Source organism: Molothrus ater, chromosome 5 (genome assembly GCF_012460135.2).
Source record: "Molothrus ater isolate BHLD 08-10-18 breed brown headed cowbird chromosome 5, BPBGC_Mater_1.1, whole genome shotgun sequence".
NCBI classification, from domain to species: Eukaryota; Metazoa; Chordata; class Aves; order Passeriformes; family Icteridae; genus Molothrus; species Molothrus ater.
In genome coordinates, this window is record NC_050482.2 from 34368900 (window position 1) to 34383412 (window position 14513).

Genomic DNA, 14513 nt, shown 5'->3' on the forward strand with positions numbered 1-14513 from the left:
ATGTAGTGAATGCAAGCACAAGACAGTATTATGGATGACTGAATTAAAGTTGGGAAAAAATTTTTTTCAAGTACATTTTGAAAATTTATTTTGAAATATTATCAAAAGCAGGATTTTTTTAAATCTTATGTTTTCTTTTGATTTTATTCCTGCACTTTACAGTTTTTTTCATTCCTTTTCAGCACTTGCTGAAAAGGAATGAATTTTTTTTTTTTGCCACAGGAACCTGGAGAATGAAGAAAACAGATTAAAAGTGAAAGATGAAAACAGATTAAAAGTGAAAGAAGTCAGAGGAAGTCAGTTTAAACATGAAACTAAAAACTCTGCAAAAATTTCACATGGAGCTTTCATTTTCAGACACACCGAAAATTTGCTGGAAAAAAGATCAGTTAAACAAATGAAGCACATTTATATTTGGATTTTCTGTACAGAGAGGTTTAATCTGACTAAAACTCAAATTCTACTAAGATTTTATTGTCTGTTTAGCTTAATATACATAAATCATGTTCAAAGGGCTTCTGTAAAGCTTCTAATTGCTCTGAGATGTCACAATAAGGACCTTAAACCCAAAAGAATTCCCTTTGTGTGGTGACAGGAAAACATGACAATATTATGGTCTGGCTTCATGAATGACAGAGGAGATGACAACCAAGGCCCACTGCTGAATAAGTCAATATTCACACCCAAGGGTTTGCTTTATTTTTCAAGAAGGGCTTGGGGAGCTTGCAGGTACATTTGCTTCCCAAAGATACTGTTTAGATTAAATCAGTTTAGGAGAATAAAGGTATTTCTACTTGACAATGAGCATAGCCAGGTGCAACTAAATTCTGGTCCAAGACTAGAATAGATTTTGGTTTTTGCATTATTTGTCCACTTAATATCTACCTTTTTTTTTTCTTTTTTACTGCCTTTCATACCAAGGTTAATAGGAAAAAAATCAGCTTGACTTTCACCTTCAAAATGGGCAAGGACCAGGCTTACAAAGCAACCTGCTCTAGGAGCAGGCTGGTTTGTGTACTTTGGGTGATTCAAAAAGCCAGGGTGGAGGAGGAACATGGTTTGGTTACTGACAGCTGCTGTCCAGCTGATGTAATCAGTAGTAGCCAGTGTCAGGCAGAAACTATAGAAGATACAAATGATCATTCTTTGGGGAGATCCAGAGATAAATAATTCATCAAAATGAATTTTATAGCAGGGGTCAAAAGAAATTGAAGACAGCCTGAGTGTTAACTCTCTGAGGGAGAAATTGACAGATTGGTTTTGTACAAACTATGCAGGGGGGAAGTACAGGCAAATTAAATGTAAATGGAGAATACAACATTGTTCCTACTACCTGCAACCAAAGTAAGAGAGATACAAGAAATTAAAAAAAGGAAGCATGTTATTAAGGAAGTCAGTAACTGAAACTGGTGCTGGATTACAGCAAAGGAGAGTGGGTTGTCACAGGTCCATGTACAATGTATCATATAATCACAGTAGAAGAATGTCTTAGTAATCAGCTCAGTCACTTGCTCACAGTTAGGAGTCAATTCATCTCTCCAAAATATTTCATGTGTGTGAGTCAGGACACGTCTGTCTGTGAGGGAAGGACAGACATACCTACATGGGACATGGTTCTGGCTCCCAGAGGTGCCAGGGACCAACCCATGGGGTGGCTCAAACATTCCCTGCTGACTGGGCCAAGCCACCCTGCATCCCCTGGTGCCTCCCTGCATCTGCATCTCAGAGGCTGATGTTCCAGGAGGAGGAAAGCCACCATGGCCCATGCAGCTCAGAGTTCCCAAAGGAAAAACTGTGGTGCTCCAACTAAGCAGATGTAATGGCTGTTTCTCTGTGACTGCTTCAAGAAGCATTTCTTGGTGAAGCTCTTTTTGAGCTTGCCTAGCAAAAGATGACTGTTTTTCCACATACCAGGCTATAATTCTGCAACTATATGTGTTTGGATTTTATGTTTGCCTTACTTTGTGAACTCTGACTAGTCAAATAACTTCATCCAGACCAAACTTGGTATTTGAATAAACACGGGCTTAGGAATGGGTTGTTATAAGACTGTGAAAATGGCATGTTGCTTATGTACAGCACAAAATTTTCCACCCAGTCTTACATTTTCAAAAATGGTCTCTAATTTTGTGTATCCAAATTTAGTCTCCCAGAGGCTGGCTTTCAGAGGTCTTGCCTGCTCCCAGGTTTGAGTGTGCATACTTCACAGTCCCCAGAATAGCTTCTCCAGGCCAATCTGCTCCGTTGCAGCCCATGTTTTGTGCTATTCTGGATTCATATTTTTTTGGTGGCTGAGAACTGCTGTCTGCAACATACAAAATGGTATCCACACTGTAAGTTTTGTGTTCCTTAAATCTGTGAAACTTTTTTTTCTGGAAACTTTAATATTGATCAACGGTTTCTTTTCTATCCAGACCCAGAAAAAACCCCAAATTTATTTTCCTTCATAAACACATGTAGATTGCAACTATGAGAGTAAAAGGAGAGTTGCTTTAACTATTTCAATTATTTAGCTGAGTAACTCAGAGAAAATCTCCTTTCAGCAAAATGGGGGAGGAGAATCAGAAAATAAACCACTTGAAATGTTACTTTTTTGTATGCTAGCTTTGTCAAGGCAGGGAATTTGCTGCTTTTTCTTTTTCCCCTTGTGTGCTTGCACCTTTTCACAGTTAAAATGTGATTCTTATGTGCAGAGATTTTTCTATGATTTAGGGAAAAAGGATGTGCATGTGATAAAGTACCAGTTTCCAAAAATAAACAGAAGAATACTATTGTGAATTGTGCTGATCACAGGATTAATGCTCTCTCTTATTACTGGATTCATGCTGGGTCCAGGTAGCATTAAAAGAAGCTGGAAAACCTCAAGGGACTCTGTAGGGCTTTTTCCCTTTTTTAAGACAAAAAAGCCTGCCTCTCCTGTCAGTTATATGCAATTTCCAGAGCCAGATGAGAAGCAATGACGTGACAAATAAATGCCTGCAGCACATGACAGGACCAGCCTGTGGCTAAAAGCTGTGTCCAGGCTGTTTCTACAGTGAGAGCAACCAGGCCACCGTTTTTACTCTGAATTCTTCAAGATCACTCCATTTAATCCACTAGGTAAAGTAAGCATCACTTCCCTGGCAATATAGCCTAGAAAATAAAGAAGAAGGAAAAGCTGCTGCACCATTTTTCAGCAAGCAAGAGGCAGCTGAGGCCTGTGTAAGGGATGCCAGCTGCTGATCAAGAGGAGCAAAGAGGAGCATGTTTTCTGGACTGAGCAAGTAGCAGAGAGTGAGAAGCAGAGTGTGTGTACAAAGTTGCTTGCTGGGAACCTACCAGTGAGCTTTTCTCAAGGCTTATTGTGCAATAAACCCAGCACTGATTGACAATTTTGCAGGTGTATATGCAGACAAATAGAAACTTTCAGCCCTTGTACCATGAAGGAGCACAGTGCCAGCTTTTGCTCATCTCCTGGGATGCCCAGTGGTGCCTGTTGCTGTCTGCCCCATTAATTCACACTCCCTTTGAGGAGCAAGGGACGAGGGTTAGTGCAGGGAACACAGGGTGTGGCAGGATGCTGCATTGTATGGGGCAGGGAGCTAGCTGCTCCACTCCATAAGTCTGACCACAACCTACACTGCTCTCCTGCTCCTCAGCTTGGCCAGGGAGCCCTCAGGCAAGCAGGCACTGAACCATTGCTTGCAAATGACTCAAACCAAAACAAGCAGAAATAACCCAGGAGCATGAGTTGGAGGAGAAAATGGGCTGGCCTCAGTGTGAGACCCTCTAAAGTGAGAAATGGTAGGCAGAAAGTTGCCTCTTACTGTCAGGGTGAGGCTGGTGTCCTCCAACCAGGACCCCCCAAGCCATGTGCAGGGAATCCTGGAGGACATGGACTATGTCCAGTCCACAGTAAAAATCCCCAATGCTTGCAATGCAAGCAAAGGATTCCCAGCAGCCACAGGCTACTGCTGGGCCATGGCTCTTGCTGACAGGGAGAATTCCACTACAAAATTATAATAGAGGAAACAAGGATTTTTCTCATCTTCCCTCTCCATACCTGGATACTCTCTCCTTTCCTTTACTTCTAGGGGGAAAATAAAATGCTGCTCTTCCTTTTCAGGGCCAGACACATGGATATGTACTGGCACTTCCTAGCTGCAGCACAGGATTAATCTTACGTTTCTATATAGGTCTCCCTTGCTCTCAGCTCTCTGACTTTCTCGGTGTCAGTGCAGCAGGTCCCAGGGTCCTCATCAAAGCTTCTGTGGCATTACCCACACAGAATGCCTTGAGGTGAGCCCCAGAGAGTGCCCATCACAAACCTGATACTTCCATGAATAAATCCCTCACGGCACTCTGCTCCTGCTGCTGGTGTAGTAAAACAAAGGGATGGTACAAATCCTTTCCCTCTGTGTGGTTTAAATAAACTGTTCATTTGCTGATGTTATCTGGACATTACTGGAGGGCAATTTTGCTAGTCAAATTCTCCAGAGAGAGATATTCACTAAGTGTGTGCTAAATAGGGGTGTTCATTTTGATTTTTCTGCACTGAGACCACAACAGCCAATCTACAGTGTTAAGTGCTTCAATCATTTTTATGGGTGTGGCTTTTTTCCACACATTTGTCAAGTTTCTAAAAAAAATTAATTTCTGTTATTTCCTCTGAAAAACAGGAGTAACCTGTAGCAAATTTTTACAGCTAGACCTCACTCCAAGAATGGGATGTCTGCTCACTTGGATATGAGTACATTGGCAACGTGACATGCTGATATGTATAATGATGCAATCTCATGAATTGCTCTCCATAAAGCTTGTCTAACCTTGTACTCTCCATATTGATCCTGGGAGTGACAAATTCCATCTGAGGAAGGCAGCACTTTGAGATATTAAAGTGTAATTTATGGATTCATTTACTGGGGTTCCAGAATTGGTTTCCTTAAATGTTATGGAGCATATCTGATGCAAGTCCCCTGTGATTTGGAACAATACAGTAAAATATCACCAATTCCTAGTTCGCTTTGTAATCATTTAATGAAGGCAGAATGCCCTTTGTTAAATAGGCCCTTTCATTCTCTGGATGAATTAGGTGCAACTACAATTAAACTTTTGTTTAGAATTGGAACTAAATTAAAATCATATTAATAACAGAATCTTCAGGATTCCTAGTTGTAATTAATAAGGTAATCACTCTTGCTGGAATAGGTTTTTGATGATGCATTAATAACTCCCAATTCGTACTACGTATTTACCTAAGACAAAACATTATATTTCAAATGTTTAACAGAAGATTCCTTTAAGGAAGGCTCTAACAAAGTGCTCTAAGAGATATTGAGTAGTTTTAACTGTACTGTAGATTCTCTCAGTGTCTTTTGCTGCTCCTGAAAGCTGCTACAATAAAAATCCACATTGCAGTGTGGTGCAACATTTTATCTGGAATGGCGTTCTTAGAGTGCCTTGAAGAAACTGGGTTCTTGAAGTGCCATGCAGAGTGCTAGCACACTGGCCTGTGTGGCATGCATGCACACACCCATCCACCCCTAGTGGCATCATTTCATTACATTTTCTTCCCTTCAAGGTTGGTTGGATGTGTACTTGAGAGGCTTTGCATGTCATTCTGCAAAGCAGTCAATTAGGGTTAGGGTTTGCACTGTGTTTCAGAGTAATAACAGCATTACTCTTGTGTCTTATATTGAACTGTTTGTAAGCATTTATCTGTTAAATCAGACTCCTCCATAGATATCATGCTCAGCATGTGCTTGTTTTCAATGTGAAAAGAAAGTGCTTCATGTGAAGCTTTAAATGGGTAACATCCAATTAGACTCACCTACTTCTTCATCTCTGTAGTACTGCCACCAGCACTGGAGTCATGGTGTTCACTGCCCGAGGGTGACAGACAGCACAGGAGCTTGGACAGGCTCCACTTGCTCCACCTGCACCCCTCCAAGCCCAAGCATTTCCCTTCAGCTTCCCTGAGTCCTTCCAAACCCAACTGGGTGACCTGGTTGCAGTCACTCCGAGTGACTTTCTGTTCTCTAATGTAAATGTAAGATGTAAAACAGCAGCAGAAGTTATGATGCTTAGGACATAGCAGTGGGCAGGATTATATATAATCCTCACTTAGGAGAGGATAAGGAAAGGGAAAGCAACATTATGGAAGATATGAACCACTTTTTAAAGATACTGTGATGGTAAGACAAAAAATCATACAGAATATAATTCTCTAATGGCAAGAAGCAGTTTGGGAGACCTTTCTATCATTCTGATATCTAGTTGCTCATTGCTATCAAATGTAAAATGCAGCACAATTATTTCCATGACTTGTACAGTCTATACCACTACCCTCTTGCAACCTGCCTTTACATTTTGCATAGGAAGTGCTTTAAAATATTAGACAGCCAGCACCAATAAAACAATAACCCTCTTTGATTTTTTGACATGTATAGAAGTTTAGAATTTTTATGCCAGAATATATCTGACAAAGTTGTTTTTCACCAAACTTAGGCCTTCTTATAGGTGGCTACACTGTAGACCAGTACAACATGAATCCAATGTCAGTAGCAATGAGACAATTGCACACAGCATCTTTTGGGTTTTATACTCCTTAATTGCAGAAGAAAAGAAAATTCTCTCACCCTTTGAGCACTGAAATAATTTCAGCAGCTGAGCTGGATCTTTTGAGGGTGATGAGAGCAATAAAACACTGTTGTGATTTGCTCTTAACAGCTCAGATCAAGGTCCCAGTCAGCTTCTGGCACAGATCTGCTGGAATGGATTTCATCATCTAGGGGCTGTTCATGCTGTGTTTTGTAATTAGGGCATTTAGTAACTGTAATTCTGTGAGTCCTGTATACAATTTTATATGCATTGTTATAATACTTGCCATGCTGGTTTGGCATCACTCATGGGGCATCTCACAGGTTCTGATTTGCCCTTGCATTGTACAGGGGGATAACCTGTCTGGATAGATTCTCACAACAGCCATGTCTGTGCACAAGTTTCATGTAAAAGTGCCAAAATTCACTCTATCTGACATAATCTTTCAAACCTTCCAGGAGAAAATAGCTTTCTAGGGCCTTCTTGTCATGTGCACTGGGCAAGTGCTCTCCAGTGCTGTGACTCTCAAGAGGTGCTTTCTTGTAGGGAAGTCCCAATATCCCCAAGCTCTCTACCTTAGGCCTAGGTGATTTTATCATGAGTCTTCAAGAAATTACAGAAGAATGGCAATAATTTATGTTGGATGGACCTTGAGAGATTGTCTGTGACAATCCTCTGCTCAGACCTTGTTTAACTAAGATCACATTGCTCATTTATTTTGTTGGGTTTTGAATCTCTTCAAGGATGGAGGCTCTACAGCCCCTCTGGATACCCAGTCTAGTGTTTGTCCATCCTGTGGTGATTTTTTTTCCCCATAATGTCTAGTTAGAGTTTCTTTTGCTGCAACTCATGTCCGCTGTTTGGCCAAACATGCTGGATGTAAGACTTCCATGCAATGTGACACCAGGCTCCATCAGCTGCTCTGTACTGGTGGAGTTGGAAGTTCTTACACAGTAGGGTTACTTGGGCTATTTGAAAATTAGCTGTTGGTCTCAGTCCAGTAATGTCACCTGTGTCACAGAGCTGCCAGGGCCATTCGAACAGCTTGTCAACTTTCCTAGCAGACTGAATGAAGAAGATAAGGGCTGAAAGGACAGATAAAACTATCCTCTTTGTGCCCAATGAACTCTTTTCAGAATGGCTTAAAGGACACTTGGCAGCAGCTACTGGTGCTTTGCTGATGTCTGCCCCGGTTTCCTGTCTTGCTAAGGAGAGGGGTGCCTTTTGCCAGGGCAGTCCTTGCAGCACTTCCTGTGAGCACCATTAGATATCTCTCTGCACTCATCAGGCTGCAGTGAGTGCTGCCAGGCTGGTGCTCCATGGCATGGCTCGTTCTCCCAGCCCATCTGTCCCACATCAGGCCCAGTGCTGGCCCCGAGCTGGCGCCACATTGGCCATGCACTCCCTGTCCCATCACGCACCTCTGTGCAGGGAAGGGAACACAGCAGTGGCAGTCCTGGTGTGAAACCCATCTGCCCAGCAGCCCACCTTCTGCAAATAATGGATATTCTCATCTGCTCTTCTGAGGAGTGTCAGGAAGAACATACTGGCAGATCTTGGCCCATTTTAACTATTGCACACGCTTCATCTTGCAGATCACTGGAGGGTGTACCTGCCTTCTTGGTGCAGACTTCATTTCAGTATTTTCACCTCTACCAAGTGGACAAATGGGATCCCTACAGATGCCCCTGTGACAGCTACTGGTGCAGAGTCTGCAGTCCAGCTGTGTCCAGTTCTAGACACAATTTATTTTTATTTTGCTATGACAGAATTGGTTTACATTTCTTTGACCTTTAGCTTCCTTGCTCTTTGTCTCAAGGATAAGTGATACAAAACAGGAAACATCCTCATTATGGTAGCATAGTGTTATAAAGTAAATAAAAAATGTGTAGAAGACATTCAAGGGATATGAGAATGCAGCATGCCAAGGGCCACTGCAGTGCACTAGGCATGGAGGGACCTCATAGCTAAGTAAATGCTCAGTGCCTATACAGAAAAGAGTGTATCTATCAGAGATAACCTTCTTAACCAGAAAAAACTAACAATCAGCAGAAGGATCTTTGTCTGCTCACCCATAAAGCTCTCACCCATAAGCCCTGATCCTGGGCAGCTGCTTCGGGCAAGCTGTGACAGCACAGGGGTTTTTGTACTGAAGGCACAGGATGTCTCTCTGCTGTTGGGCCTTCTGCAAATGGAAGCATGTCCCTTCTTTCCCAAAACTTCTCTGAAAAGTGGGCTTTGTAGGTTGTCTGGAGACACTCTCCCACCTCCAGATCCTTTTAAAACCCACTCTGGGCAGACATTGTTTGAGTCTAATCCATTTGATTTGTGTTCATTGCTGAGGACTGAGACAGAGACAGAAATTGTCCTTGATTTCAGACATTCCTGTGTCACAGACCTGTCTTAAAGATCTGAAAAAGGACTCCGCTGCTTCCTTGTCAACCTTCAATCCTCAAAAATGATCAGAGCCATTTTTTTTCAGTGAGAAATAGCTTTATAGGGGTAGGGAATTTTATGCTCTTACTCACTGTAATGTTTTCTGGCAACAGAGAGGGCATATAATTGGAGACAGGCTTTCTCAAGTCTGATTTAGTAGATTTTTGTTGGTTTTATTTTTTTAATCCCTTCTCTGACAGAGAAGTATATGGCAAATCTAGCTTGGTAGCTGCCAGAGTTTTCTTCTAATTCTTTACTTTAGTTCATGCTTTCCCGTCTCTCTCCTTTCCCACCTCTGGTGCCTAAAGTCCCAGGGCTGAGTCTGAAACATAACTGAGCCTGAAACAGAGACCAAACCTTACATGTGATTCACCAGCAGAGGTGGACAATTCTCAGGGCAACAAGGGCACAAGAAAATCTGAGGACTGTTTTCACCAAAATCCTTCATGTATTAGGGAAGGCAAGAAAAACATCGTGTTTGCCCATGTCTTGGCTGGGATTTTTAGCTAAGGCTTCCTGCATACCTCTGAAACACTGAAGAGCATTCTGGACATCTTGGTCTTGCTGCCAGACCTTGGCTCCCACATAACTCCTCTGACTTCCAGCATACTTGGAACACACGCTAACTTCAAGGGTATTGGTAGGCTGAAAATCCAGCTGCACTTCTGAAGCTCAAACACAGGCTCGGGAATCCAACTTCAGCTTTGATTTTTTTGGAAAAGTATGCCTTCAGTCAACAAAGTGATACAGGGCTTGGCCTGGCTTTCTTTCAAAAGCCAGGAGTGCATTATACAACTCATGCAGTCTCTGCTCGGATGTGAGCCTGCCTCAGAAGGCTGTGGCTTTATTGGATAAATGGAGCCTTATCTAATTAGTTATTTATATATCAACAGACCCCACAGAGTGCTGAACACTGAAAAATTGTATCAGAGGTGTAAGGAGGAAATTAAATCTCATGCTTTGAAATGGAAGAAGGTAATAACAATTCTGGCAATAACTTCTCATTATGTCCCTTCATATAGACTCTCTTTGTGATCTTTCTTGACCCCTAGGCTGAGTCCTGGAAAGTAAGGGCAGTAGCCCCAGCTCTGCGTCTTTTCAGAGGCTGATACCTTTCTGCTTCTCACTGAATCCATTCTGCTCTCTCGTAGTAGAAGTGCAGCCCAGCTAAGCCCAACAGCCTGGTCTCAGTTTTGAGCAGTCCATCCCCAGGAAGGAGCCAGGGAGAGATGGATTGCAGCCCTCTCACAGCCCTCACAGCAATCTGCCTGGTGCAGTCTAGACAGCTGTCTGCTGCAGATTTGATTGAGCTCACCAAAGATCCCCACATGCTACTCATTTTAGATGGCAGTCCAGAGGGTGAAGGCTCTCTGTCCTTTTTGCAATCCAGTCTGCCACTTAAGCATTTTCCCCTTTCTTTAAAGGTCAAAATTAATGATTTCTTTACCACTTTACAGACAAATGCTTTGATAAGTAACTGCTCAGCGGACATTGAGATGAATACAGAATGTGGTAAATATCCTGATAGACAGATGAGCTTTTTAAAATCCAGGATTTAGTTTGTAATATGGAAGAGGAAGTGAATTTTTGATTGTTAGGTTTGGCAGGGATGGGTCTCTTCAAGCTATTACCTTCTGTGCCGAGTGAGTACTGACATTAGATAGTCAGACTGCATAACACACAGAGATTATTCGTGTTCAGTAAATAAATATGCCTGCAGTTCCCCAGGCCAGGAGTGAAACAGTTCCCTCTGGCTGAAGGAGGCTCCAGCTGCTGCACTGACAGAATGAGCCAGAGGTGAGGTCAAGGTATCGCCTGCTTCCCACAACAACAAAGACTTCTCCAGGGACAAAAGCCTTTTTTCCAGAAAAGACTCCTTAAAAAGTGTTCAGAAAAAAGAATCACAGTCTCTGCTCTCGAATAAGTGTATGTTCCCTCTGTATTTCCATAGAGATCTGCACATCACTGGAGAGTAGCAAGAAAAGCTGGATTTCATTGTTAGAGCCACCCAGCAGTGTTGCAGGAAAAACTAAAAGGGTTTGAATAAATGTGTCAGCAAACCTCTGCCAAAACAGAGCCAGAAAGCTGGCAGCCTTTCTGCCAGGCTGCCTCAGATCTCCTAGGATATTGCATTTTGAAAGAAAGAGGAAATCAAATTGAATTTTTAGAAAACATCAAATGAAACCCCTCATTGCATACACTAATTAGGCAATGTTGACACAAACCTTCCTGGGACATGCTGATACCAGGATGTCCATAAAGCTTGCTCAAACTGGTGGCATGTGCATCCTCTCATTCTGCTTCCACAGCAGATCCTCAGATAAAAGCTTTTGCCCATCCCTTCTTAGCTTTTGGAAGGTGATAGAGGCAAGTTCAGTACTCAGTCTACCTTCCCTGCTTCTTTCACTTGCTGGAAGATCTTTGCTAAATATTCTTTCCATTTGAAAATGCTTGCTTTCATTCAGTGCTGTGCATCATGGGTCACTTCAGTCAGCCTCTACACTAAGCCATATTTATTTCATTCTGCCATATTACAGTTGACTGTACCCTACCATTCCTCATCTTTATAACAACAATAAAGCCTTAAAATTAAAGCAATTTCATTTTGGTAGGAAAAATGTAATAAGCTCTTGAATGAGCCTCTGAAAGGTCACAGTTGTTCTAAATAAATATTAAAATCGATGCATGATATTGGTGAATTCTGATGAGAAATCTTTATTAAAAACTGGTCTTAATTTTAATAAGAGGATCTGCAAACCTAAACATTGAGAGTCTTTGTCTGTATGTATAGGATCATACACATATGTCATAAGCACATACTTTGTTGTGATTCCAAATTCTAAAGTTTTTCACAAAGTCTAGTGAAAGAAAATATAAAATCTGAATATAATTTAGATCCAGGTAGTAAAGTGATTGTAAAAGGAAAGGGGAGTTTTTTCATAGGTCTCATTATTAGAAATGTACTGCTACTAGTATTTTCATTCAATGACACTTAGTTAAGCCACTCATGGCAGAGTCCCATGCAGTGTCACATTTAGAAAGTCATAGTCTTGGTCTTCGAGGACATGTGATGTGCAAAACAAAAGGAAACAGGAAGAGGGGCAGTGTGAGCCCTCCTTCCCTCCTGTGGGAGGGGAAGCACCATCTTGCTGCATGACCAACCTTCCTCAGATTGTTTATTCTGGGTGATTTGTGGGGAAAGCATGCTTTGAGGTGGGTGAATTAAAGTAGATTTCATGAATAATGAAACAGGTTTTTCTGATGGTAAGGGGAGAAGTAGAGAGGGAAAACAGGGGCTCATGGGAGAATCAGGTGACTGAGGATGCTCCTGCTGATGGAGTGACAGTAAGCTTTAAATATGATGACAAGCCAGGAATTGTATCCCAAGGGGGTTTGAGAGGTAGGACAAAAGGTTTGATGTGGAAGAAGCTGAAATTAAGCTAAAGTTCAGGGGAATGGGCCCCAAACTATTGAAATGCTGTATTGTTCAAGAATATAACAAGACCTCAAAGCTTTTCTTTCTAAGTAGCATTTATTTATTCTTGCATACCTTTCAACTTCCACAGTGAAGTTACCATCCCTCAGCTTCTCTGCTAGGTTGCAAGCAATGAGTTTCTGCTTCTTACAGCAGATCCCATGCATTTCATGCAGATCCCTCTGCTCGGCGGTGCTGGGCATGCTGGTGGCAATCCAAGGATGAGCTGGCTGTTCAGTCTGGCTTCACAAGCTTCAAAAATGTTGTGCCTCCTTGCCCCTATTTGATTCATTGTACCAGAAATGTCTTATACTCCTGTTTTTTTTTGTTTATTATTTCACTGTCCATTTCTACACAGCAACCTCAGATACTTCCCATTGAAACTGCTCCTTGTCTTCCACATTTCTTCATTCAGAACAGTATTTAAAGGACAGCTTTGGTTGCCTTTCTTTTGTCATACCCTTTCTGTTCCTGCCATAGTTTAATTTGTCACCCAGTTTACACAGCATAATGAGGGTTATCATTTGGGTGATTAAGTCACAGTGTTTAAACACCCTGTTTGAGCTTGTTGCCATTGGAACAGACTGTGTGGTTGCTGACATTTTCCATTTTCACAATGGATCCTTCAAGTTTGACTAGTCCTCTTGCTTTTCTGATCTTCTCAGCCTGTGGACTGTGGATTATGGCTTATGGACTTGGATTTTGTTGCAGGCAAAATAAGGACACTATTTTGTTTCTCACAGCCTTTCAGAAATGAGAAATGCTGTTGAAAAAGCTTTGCCTTGCAAGAGTTTATGGCATGGAATGATCAGCACACAAACTATGGCACATGTTTTGCAGTACATGCCATTACCTGCTCCATGTCTTAAATTAGGCGGTGGAAATCGGTCTTGTAATCAGCCCCTGATTATGCTATTTGCTGTTGTTATGTGCTGAAGGAGGAGAGCATCTGCTGCTTCTTTTTAAACACTTGTTAATGAAGCAAGCCTTCCTGCCAAGAATGTAAGTGAAGGACTGCTTGTATCCCAGCGGAAGAAAACTGAACTGGGAGACATATCTAAGGTTCCTGAGAGGTGTGAAATCCTCCTGGAGAAGGGTGGGAGATTGTAGCTCTATGGCCAGCGCCCTGGGAAGGGATGGTCCTCCATCCTCTCACAATTCGGAGAAGCTTTCATCTGCTTTGCAGCCCTTCTTCTGCAGAGGCTTGTTGCTGAAATGGTGAACACTGAGCCCACCAGCACCTTTCTTCTGCAGCCTTTGGCTACCTTGCTGTTTCTCCTCACTGAAGAACCTTTGCATTTTGATTTTCCTGCTCTATTTGTGTTTCCCAGGAGAGCCCTTTGACTTATAACAGTAGTTTACTGGGACTCAGGGGCTACTTATGAGAAGTCCTCAAATGCAAAGCTGATGCCTTCATCTGAAATAGCAAAGCTGATGCTTCCTTCTTTGTACTTTCAGTGGTAGCCCAGGAATTTGGCAAGGAGGAATGAACCATCCAGCTTCAATCTGCATGTTTTTTCTGGGCAAGGGCATTGTGAGCTATTCTTTTCAGAATGTAACAGTTTCACTGTTTGCAATGAGCCTCTCCTTGGAGCATTAATAATTTTTTGGGATTTCACTTTAAAAAATAATGGAATAATGGCAAGCTAGAACATCCAAATAACTTCTAAATTAGTATGATTCATGCCAAGTGTATCAGCACTAAGCCAAAAATCAAAAATCTTGGAGAACAGATCATTCAGCTAGTTGATGTATATTCATTAATTGTTATAGGAGTAGTGAGGGAACAATGAACAAATAGAAGGGAATTCTTCTTTTCAGTTTATGTATACAAATATAAAAATGGGACTGGTTTTGTTTAATTGTTAGATTCCGGAGTTGTTTTGGTTTGGTTTTTTTTTCCCCAAAATCATACTCTTAGTCAGGGCAAACAGTTGGAGAAACAATAGCTAATTTAATTTATCATCTTTTGCATGCACAGCTGTGGATGGGAAGGAAGACTCTGTTTTGGCATCAAAGATCT